We start from the raw sequence: 10,075 nt of genomic DNA on the forward strand, positions 1-10,075 counted from the left end.
TATAACTGTTAGCTACCACTGTTTCTAGTGGTTTTTTGAATACTGGGTTTGGTGTGCGCTCTGTAACACTTGTACACAAAAAGGTTGTTCATTGTATCCATTGTAACTGTTACTTTTGTTAACTTACAAATCTGTTTAGCACATGTATATGCGGTTTAAGTTCTGTATATATTCAGGATTCTGTTTTCATTACCCCTGGATACTGACCCTTGGTTTTTGTATTCTACTGTACATGTATATATCTTGTATCATAGTAAAAGATCCCAGCTTGGTGGGTTAGGGCAGATGACGGATCCTCTGCTACCATGACTACAATATGGGAACATGGTCTCAACTGGAAGTAATGGTTCTTAAACTTTATAATGAACAGAACTACTGTAAAGTATACTGTGTCAGGTTGAGAAGCAGGTATGACATTCTTGAAATAAGCAGAAACGCTATATAATGTGGAAAGCACTATCAAGAATATATCTCCTTGTCAAAAATTATATATTGTCATACAAAGTTAAAGCATAGTTTACATAATGTTATTTCTCACATGCAGAATTTACAGGGGAAAGGATTCTAAAGTTTGTCCTAAATTCATTTGACAAGTTGTGTTTGGCAAGTCAATACAACAAATTGTACCCTGCGAATGCAGCCTTTTGTATATCAGTTCTCGTATGCGCCACTCTAGTATTAATTCCTTAATGCATGGAGGAAAGATTTATGTGATAATAATTAACATATGGTAACTTCCCTGTTTTGGGTTCACATCTAGAACAAGTGAGTTTTTGATGCGGGAAGAATTGTCACCTGGTTCTGGGAATAATTTAAATCAAGAGGCATCTGCTGAGATACTGTTTATTTTGCATTATGTTTGCTGAGGTTTATGCTGGATTTTTTGGTTGATCAATTTCTGTAGAACCTGATCTATGGCATTATGTAGGTCGTTTAAGGCTGTGTGAGTTATATCTACTGTTGTTGTCTGTAAATCTTCAGTGCCAGGAATGTTATTCTGTAAAACAAAAATCCTTCTATATATATGGAATCTAGAATTGTTGAAATTTGGACTAATATATCAATATAAGTTAGATAACATCCCTATAGGATTATGTCAATAAAATGAAGGTCAGAACCAAAAGTCACTCGCTTTTCACAGCTTTTTGATATGAGCATATCACATTGCCATGGTAATGCTTGGCCTGTTATGTTGCAAAGTGTTGTCAAAAATTGTTAAAGTTGGAAATTCTATGGAATGTTATAAGCCTTGGGGAAAGTGTTCAAGCACATCCTTGTTTGTTAATATGGCAGTGGGTTCATTTGAGAGGTGTTATGTTGGACCAAGATATGAACTGACCTATTATGTGGACTGTTTTGAGTGAGTGCTTGGGGTTTAACGTCGTACTCAACAATTTTTCAGTCATATGACGACGAATGGACTGTTTTGAAGTTGCACTGCAGTTCGGATGTCATTAGTTCTTTAAGCTTGTACATTTGTGTAGGTTATCCTATTAAACCCTGGTGCATTGTACTGTGCTGTGGTTGTATTAGAACTATGTGTACTAATAACACTATCAACAGTTCAACATCACATGTCATATTAGTCTTGTTTTCACTCAAGCAAAGACAGAAACTCCAATAAAATGTAAGATTCTCAAAAATTGTTCAACATTTTATTTACAGGGCAGCATGAAATGTTGGCCCTCATTCACTGAAAAAGTATTGCTAATTCTTTCAAATAAGTTCCTTTTTCTAGCTCATTTTCTAGAGTACACTGCAACAGTAGTGTGTTGAGATCCTATTGTGTAATAACTTATTCTTTTGTAGCATATGTGATGTACCTTGCTCTTGTGACTGTTCTCGATGCAAATCTATTGAATACCTCTTACCTTCCATCAAATTATATGGTGTGCATATCTGTGTGTTACACTTGACACACTTAGTGAGTAACTTGTCGCAGGTTAGTGGTGTATGTGGATCACTGTGGTTTCCTCAACCCATAAAACGGACCATCATCTTACAGCGTACGTGTGAAAAAATCGTGTGAATGAAGAGTTATGTTAAGCAATGAAGATACTCTAGTGACTGGATACAGAGACTGTTTGTTAGTTAAAGGATAAGTTATATACAGGTACATGTATGCTAATACCTTCTGAATCTAGTCTACACTTTTAAGAAGACGTCCCAAGTCTCCATCAAAAAGACTCCAAGAATTCTTCCTGTGACTTCTCCATTTGGCATCCAGTACTTGAGGGGCTTCACAGACTGGCTGGACCAGTGTTTCCTCCATCTTACCCATCCATTCTCTTACTGCCCCTCAGTTCTGCAGCGCACTTGTGATGGTCATAATACAGCATTCTTGGGAAGTTTATGTCATTTACATCAAAGCCTCCTTAAGAAAGCCTGTTTTATCCCTAGACAAAACATCCAAAATCATCCAAAACAATGTATAGCTGTACAGTTATTCAGAATTTGATTTCAGAATACAGTTTGCATGAAAGTGGCAATACCCAAGAACGATGGGAACATCAAGGGTGATCGAGTGTGCGATGTGATCCCTAGAGGATGTTAGGAGCAATAGAAACAGTGGAAGCATGGCAAGCGTAAAGTGTGTTGTGAGACATTTTAGGCTGTAAGGTCATCAAGTGATTGGGAGAGCCTGGAGGCATTTGGGGCGTGGTTGCGATAGAGGCATTGGAAGTGATCCAGAAGCATTGAGCACCCAAGTGTTATCAGAGCATTGGAGGTGATCCGTGAGTGTTTAGGGGCAGAAGGATCAGAGTATTGGAAGCAACCCCCGAGCTTTCAGGGGCAAAAGTGTGATCGGAGCATTGGAGGTGATACTGGAGTGTTGAGAGGCAAAAGTGTGATCAGAGCATTGGAGGTAATACTGGAGTGTTGAGAGGCAAAAGTGTGATCGGAGCATTGGAGATTATACTGGAGTGTTGAGAGGCAAAAGTGTGATCAGAGCATTGGAGGTGATACTGGAGTATTGAGAGGCAAAAGTGTGATCGGAGCATTGGAGGTGATACTAGAGTATTGAGAGGCAAAAGTGTGATCGGAGCATTGGAGGTGATACTAGAGTATTGAGAGGCAAAAGTGTGATCAGAGCATTGGAGGTGATACTAGAGTATTGAGAGGCAAAAGTGGGATCGGAGCATTGGAGGTAATACTGGAGTGTTGAGAGGCAAAAGTGGGATGGGAACGTTGGAGTCAATCCAAGATCGTTGAACGGCAAAAGTGTAACTGGAGCATTGGAGGCAATCCAGGAGCAACGAGGGGCAAACGTGTGATTGGAACAGTGGAAGCGATAAGAGCATCGAAAGGTTTGTAGGAGCAGTGAAGCAATGTGAGCATATTGGAGTGAGTGAGTGCTAGAGGTTGAATGTCGTGCTCAACAATTTTTAAGTCATATGACGACGAAGGAATCCTTAGGGTGTATGTAATGTACCTCCTTGTTGCAGGACGGATTTCCACTGCTATTTTATCTAGTGCTACTTCACTGAGACGACATACCAAAGGCAAGTAAGCGACCTCGCCCAAGCCATTATACTGACGCCAGTAAACCAGTCGTTGCACTATCCCCTGGAGCATATAGGAATGGAAGTCTGATGAGAGCATAACTAGAGTATCATGATGGTTTAGGGGCACACGAGACAGTGGGAGTGTGTTTTTGGGCTGTGCTCCTACAGCTACAGCTCAACAGATTCCTTTCACTATCCAAGTACAGGACAAAAGGTGGGCAAGGGACAAGACGTGCGTAATTAAAATGACTGTATTGCTTATTTATGGAGAAAAGCAATCCCCAACATGATGCTAGGGGGTGTTTTCGTTTCTACTTTTTAAGCATTTAGTAACACATGAACAGTCAGAATGAAACATTAAAACAAAGTCGGAGTTAAACTGACACGAGGCTGGTTACGCGTGACCATTTTCCATCTAGTACACTGTCGTCTGTGCTCTCGTTTTACTCTCCACATCCGTGGCCTTATAGATCATGGAGTTTGGGAATTGGAGTTCGTGCATTTGCGCAAATGTACTTCTAATGCAGAGACATTATTGCGTAGATCAGTGTGCTCAATGCAATAAATATATGTATGTATATACAGAAAGCTTCCAGTTTATCCCATGAAACAAAGTCAATACTGCTGTATTTGATTCACGGCTATGCCTCAAGTCTGTGCGTCCTCTAATCCAAGTGAATGTATGCCTTCTTTGCTTGGCTATCTCATTTACGTTTTAAGTGATTCGGGACAACTTTTGTTATAGGTGAAGTACTGTATGTTGACGTATATATGTTGCATTGCATGACGTCACTTTGGCGGCGTTAATTTTGTTGCATAGTGCGTGGAATTATTTGTGCGGTATTAAAAGGGATAAACAATGAAAAGTTTACTTTGTTTCAAATTCCGGTCGAATGTAATTTCCCGTGGTTTACAGCAGACATTGTCTCTCAGTGTCATGAGGGTAATGCCTACAAACAGTTAAAGGTCGATGGCAGTGTCTATATACAATACCAGTATTTTTCACCGCCCACGAGCTGTAGATCAATGTTTTCAATGAATTCTTCATGTAAGTACACGCGTTGGCGTCGGTGTAAGTACTCCTATATGAAAGCCTAATGGTTTACAACTCGGAACAAGATCCTGTGCTATTACGCTGGCAACTATTTTTTCAACGTAGTTGAATACTTCTCTCATATGTACACGCTGCAACGTACGCCACCCCCGGCTCTTTATTACCTGTAGTTTTCTAAGACTTGCTGACATGAATGTGTTTCAGTGTAATATACGTCCATGGACACATGTAAATGAATGCATGTCGGCGCATGCGCCACATTCTGCGCTCACCATATCTGTTTGTATTGGTCCTTATCCAACATAACTCATATTACTTTATTTGTTTTATTGTTTTATTAATGGTACCCTACTAAAGCAGGTGAGGGGGAGATACAGAACTGAATCCAGGCATGACGACCAGATTGGCGCGTTACCATGTGTTCACATAGCATATAAAGATAACACAGAAGAGTTGATTGATATGATATTTCATGCTTACTGTCATGAAATGCCGCTCGGCTCAGACAATGTCCCATCATGCAATGCGTTACACGTCATACGTGTTCGTGCATTAACATATTACATGTACACAGATGAGATTTTAATTTAAATGCCCCTGCTCCTTATTTCTCGACATTCAGTATCTACATATATGATATGCCAGTAGACCAGTTGATTGTCATTGATGTCCTGTAAATGTTTTTATTTCTGCGAATCAGACATTGTTTCACAAGATCATATTTGTATATATGTAAGTAACTGTCGATGAAAGAATTATTTACTATGTAACATACAGTTTATCGTTTCGCATAGAGCTATATCTTGCTCTTAATCTGAGTGTTCCGTGCAAGTGTTTGTTCTTCTTGTTTTTGTTTTTTTTCACCAAAAAACCAAATTATTCTATGCCTGCCGGTTATCGTAGTTGATTCCTTCGCGTTCAAATGACGCCGCCTTTTGTTTATTTGCCTGCCGTAATCAAGATTTTTTTTTTCAATTTTACGGCGACGGTCAGGTTTACGAGTGGAAGAAACCACCGGCCATGTCTGACAGTTGCAGTGAACCAGCACTTTAAGCCGTCATCATGACCATCCTCTATTACACTCTACATTAACAGATAGACGCTAATACTTACCTTTGCTACACATAGATTCGTCTAGTTAAGGAGATGCGTATAGAGTTTTCTTGGGTCACAAGAGCATAGAAATAATGAATTTGCTTTGAAATCTTTCATTGTTAGATGATACTGCTTTTTGCAACCGTCATTTAGCTGTATATTTACAAACCATAGTTTCTTTCCTTCGAACAACATTAGAGCGCGAGTTTAAAAAAACCCTCCCGAAGAGGGTGGTATATGACGGAAAAGAATACATGCAGTCCATGCACTCGTGCCAAGCTCACTGCACTAAGAGGAGCGTCCGGAATTGGTGTCTCTTGGAAAATATATCTTAACCCCAGCTGTGGTTAACACGTCACATGACTGACCTCATTTATTGCAAAGGCATGTTTAATGTGTGTATATCAACGTCTGTTCCTTACCAAATTCCATCATCTTCAGGCATAGAGGTTCTGTAGGTATAACTCTTGCAATTACGTTGCCCGAATAGAGTTATCTAAGTCCGCGATGAATTCATCTAGCCACATCAGTGACTGGGAACAGTAATCGAGGATCCGAATTGAATGAATGAATGATTATGTCTTAACGCCACATCGGCGATATCTCAGCCATATCGTGGCGAGAACAAGTTAAAAAACACGAGGCGGTACAGGATCCGAATTAAACTGATAAACTGACGGACAACTTGAGAATTTGCCGGCTAAATATAGCTATGCAGGCATGGATCCTTGGCAAAACATTACAGAAACTAATTAAGGGCATATGCCGTTTAATTAAAACGCCTGTTTTCAATAAGGCAATGTATTGTGTTGTTTTTCAAAGTATAGTTATTCACCACAGGTTACTCGTACTGGTTTGTGTTAGTATTAGTGCCCCAAGGTTGGTACCTCCAGCTGAAATCGTCATATTGCCATATTTCCTCGATTTGCATGGATAGGACTGGATTCACCAATTGTCTTCAGATTTCAGCCTGTAGCTCTCCGTCCAGCAGCAAAACTAAAATGGGAGAGGTACAGCTAGTGCTGTCTCTATAGTATTTCATGTCGTGATCATGATCACTGGCATCAACGTCCTATCTGACGTATAATAATTTTAAAGTGTAGAACAAACTTGAGCTACGTTTAGCCTTAAGAATAAAATAGGCAATCTTTTTACATCTTTTGATAACATAGCGCTCAGTGCAGAACACTGTAAGAATTGAATGCAAAATTACAGCCTAAAACACTGTGTATTGTTACAGTAAATCATGCTATAAATATTTTACACCATTTTCCCGCGCAATTCTGCACCTATGTGGTGTAATTTTACTCTAGTCGATGTGTATTTACAGCATTGTCTGTAAAACTGTAGCGGTTTGACGATTTACAGTGCACTTTGCTGTAAATGTACACCGTTTTTTTTTGGTAGGTGTGTAGATTTTGTTCATTACAAAGGTATATGTTGAAATATACTACTATTTTGGGTGTAAATATTAAACAGCAAATCTACAGTGAAAAGAACTGGTCACAAATTTGTCAGCACTTTTCACTGTAAAATTACAGTGTAATTTGTTACATTGAAAGATAGGCCAAGCACGGTACCAGTTGGTCCCCGGGTGTCTTCAACACGACCGTTTCAGTGAAGCATCCTATACGGGCGTCGCCCGTCACCAAAAATGTCTTAGTGTGTGTAATTTCGGAATAGATTAGATACTTACTGTACAAATTCATGGTTGATGACTCGCCTGATCTTGTTGTTATTTAATCAACAATAATGTTTTCAAAGACTGGACCCAGGTTTTGATTACAGGTACCAAACATAATCCCACAGCTCTTGGCTATTAAACTCATTTTCCTAATTATTGGCCGTCCGGCTATATATTTGTACACAAGCACAAGTCTTTGGAATAGGATTCTACATTTAAATGTCATCATACATGTACTTAAATGTAACCGTGTGTGGAATTGTCGCGCTTACAGTGTGTGTCGAATTGTTGCGTTTACAGTGTGTGTCGAATTGTCGCGCTTACACTGTGTGTCGAATTGTCGCGTTTACAGTGTGTGCAGAAACGCGGATTCAGCCATGCACAGATCTCCATCCTTACCCTTACTGAATGACAAGTGACCATGTCAAGCGCTAGAAATCAAAGAATTAGGGCCAACATGTCTGATAACGATGGCGGGATCATCTTTCCAACACCATTGTCATCATGTGGACATTAGTGCGGGAATTAAGCGCCGTCGGAACCACCTCACGACAAACTGCTGACTCGGCTGCTTTCGCGTCCTCTGCACTCCAGTAGTTGCTATGGTACTATCCTTCGATTCTCGTCAGCGTACTAAAACAATACCGGCGATAATTGTGAGGTCTAGGTGACGAATAACACTGTTTGCTCTCGTAATGGAAATGGATTTTTGCCTTGTTCCTACGTCAGGATTATCGTCGCTGAGTGAATCAGATTAACACACTTCTTCATCAGGACATCAACCACGAGAATGGCGATGTAAGGTTTGGGATCAGATCGTCAATTACAGTTCTGGTGTAGATGTCTGAACACACTCGGAATGAGAACCAGCACAATAAAACTTTCTGTCTTTACCCCACCGCCCCATATACTGCAAGTAAATGGATTCGTGCTATTTAAAACAATGGCATAGATTACATAGGCGCCATGTTCCATACATTAATTCTGCAAGCTTCGAAAGTGTTGAAATAGTCTTACGTGTCTTGATGACAACAGGTTTGCATTCCACCAATAGGGTGAGCAAATCAAAGTCACACGTGGATAGATTAACCAGTAACTTGCCAAAGGTCAGTGGTTTATCCCGAGTACCCCAGTTTCCTTCACCCATAAAACTAAATACAAATCGTTGTGTAAGTGAAAAATTCTTGAGCACGGCGTTGAACAGCAATCAAATGTATGAAATCAAAACTGAGAAAATATACATTGACCTGCTATTATTTATGGGTACGAAAATTTCCAAAACCATTTAGATGCAATTTAAATCAATGAAGGAATGAAAAGAATAGATCAGCTGTTAAGGAACCTACCGGGATCTGGGGCATTTCTCTGGTATGATTTACACTTTATTGTTAAACACGTAATAAACTTAAATAAGACTACAACACACTCGATCTAGCTTTTTATTTTGTTGTACCGACCGGATTGAGTTGACGTCATTTTATCGTGTTTGTTCATCACAAAGGTGAAATTGATCAATAAGTTGTTTATGTCAGGGACCAGTGACGCATGATATTTGTTATTATCGACTTCTAGCCTTTATCACCTAACATTAGGGATGTTTGTCAAAACATCCTCAGGATCACATGACATTTACAGAGCACCTAAACTGGAGCTAATACGAGTCCGAGAAAAAAGCTTAGTTAAACCGCCAAAGTAATCACTAGTACCTTTACGACCTTTCCATCCCAGTAGGGCACTGCGGTTTTGTAATGCAATACCATGTAATTATTTTATTAATTTCCAGCGGTGTAAAATTACTTCTTGGTGTTGACATACAAATTAAATATACAATAATAGAACAAGGGATAAATTATTATGCACAGATATTGTTGTACTGAATTATTATACTCTTCAAATATGTATGTTAATAATATATTGTATTTGATAGGAAATGTTGCTATCAGTTGTAGGTGTTTGAGAACTGTTATAATCATAATTTTAAGCGGTTGAAATGACATTCAGTTGGAATCACCTAAGATTTACTTTATTATTTCGATGTTCATAAATCTGTGCTATAACTTGAAGCATTGATTGCTATGTATGATTCGAAGTATTAATTGCTAAGGTCGTGGTAATTAATATTGGACAATTTATTCAAATTCAGTACAACATCGACCGAGATTTACAACTTCCAATTAACACTGGCTACAAAGATGCCCTGAAAATAAAGAAGTGACGAAAGTTAAGCCTTATACAGATGGCTCCATTTCAATACGCTGGTGTGATCGCCCTGTAAAGTTGTTTAGTACTATACACATCGAGAGGATATTGCCCGCCTTTGGGTTTATCAGAAAAGTATACGATGATCAAAAATAGAAAAATTTGTTACAACATTTTTAAGTATCTGATATAGGATACCTGCTAGGCTTGCTTTGATGCCATCAGGACCAAATTCATCCTGAATGATAGAGGACATCTGAGTGTATGCATCTACAAAGCATGGCTGGATTACGTTGATAAACCAGAAGGTGGACGAATACTTGATTGTTAAAAATTGAATATTGTTTTCATCAGCCTAATAAATTTAATTCCATGTATATTGATTACAACTGGCCTATGATGAGTGTTATACATCAACAATAATATAGATTATACGATTTACACAAGGGCTGCAATACAAGCTAAGTTATGATCCCTTGCGGTATCGTTTTGGTGCACCACAGAGTCGATTAGTGATTCGTCTGAATACGGCCAGCC

Source organism: Liolophura sinensis, chromosome 6, assembly GCF_032854445.1.
Source record: "Liolophura sinensis isolate JHLJ2023 chromosome 6, CUHK_Ljap_v2, whole genome shotgun sequence".
Taxonomy (NCBI): Eukaryota; Metazoa; Mollusca; class Polyplacophora; order Chitonida; family Chitonidae; genus Liolophura; species Liolophura sinensis.